The following is a 1,418-nucleotide window of genomic DNA, read 5'->3' as shown; positions in this document are numbered from 1 at the left end:
TACTACTACTACTACTACTACTTCTATAACTACTACTACTACGACTAATCAGTAAAAACGATGTTCATTTTTTTATGCAACCCTGTTTTCTACATTATGACTCTTACGGTAGTTGTTTAAGTGCTTTCAATGAGTAAACAGGGCTGTATAAAATTGTAAATAGCGTTTTACTGTGTACTACTCATTCCAATATAATATAACAACCTGTTCCGCACCTATTCGTCAGAGGAAAAAAAAACTTAGTCCAAACAAAAAAGTATCCCTGTAAACAACGGAACAATTGAACGCCACTTACTGCTAAAACAATAATGTTGCCGGACAATGAACCAACTGCGCTTCCGATGGCCGCCCCAAAAGGACCACCAATTAAAGCTCCAATTCCAGCACCTACACAAGTAGCAGTGGTGACTGTTGTGATGGCCTACATAAAAAAATATAATATATTATAATAATAATATATATATTTCGTTTGTTTATGTTTCCGTTGTTTAGATTGTGTGTATGTTGCATGACATCCTTATTTTCGTTTATTTTCGTTTATATTCTTTTGTGTCCCTCAAAGCCCTGAGGAAGACCGGTTACACGGTCGAAAGCTTGGCCTGATTAAGGAGTTGGACAATATTGCTACATCTTGCAGCCTCTCTATTTTGTCAAAGTCACACTTATATATATATATATATAAATATATATATATATATATATATATATATATATATATATATATATATATATATATATATATATATGGAATGGGGTGCAACAATGCAAAAAAAATCAAATGGTACTTTTACGTTAACTTTTTATGCAAGGTTTTGGAAAAAGTGGGGCTCAAGCTCCCACCCCCCTCCTTTGTTCCCCGGCCTCTGATTAATATAAGGTAGTTTATGTTAGAACAAATAAAATTCCCGTCGATTCCCCGATAAAAAGGTAAAATGATTAAGTGCCATCCCCTCTTGATTACCTAAAGGAGATAAAATGATTACTGTAGTGTTAGTAACTTACCAGTGTTTTCTTTACGTCATCCTAAAAGCAAAGTTGTTCAAGAAAGAAAACAAATAGTCAAGTCATGTTCTTTTTTCAGAGGGAATGTATCACATGAAGAATGATGCTCGAAAGTGTGTTCTGTATAATTATCAGCAAATGAAGTGTGTTAATTGGTTGATAGTAGTTCCTCGTGTTTTTCTTATTGTCTTTCTCAGATTTTGAATTGATGATACTTTAAAATGATATAATCGAATTTATTTGTTTTACATAGAAGGTGCTATTTTCTTTTCGTATTGTGAATAGATGTTATATGATCCTTTAGACTGTTTGAAATTCTAAATGAAGAGCCTATGAAAGACCAAAAACAAACAAAAGACTTATGCGACGAATTTTTTTCTCAACAAGCATGAAAAGGTATTTACGTGAGCTATTCT

This window comes from Lytechinus pictus, unplaced genomic scaffold, assembly GCF_037042905.1.
Source record: "Lytechinus pictus isolate F3 Inbred unplaced genomic scaffold, Lp3.0 scaffold_20, whole genome shotgun sequence".
Lineage (NCBI taxonomy): Eukaryota > Metazoa > Echinodermata > Echinoidea > Temnopleuroida > Toxopneustidae > Lytechinus > Lytechinus pictus.
Note: the sequence above shows the minus strand (reverse complement) of the source record.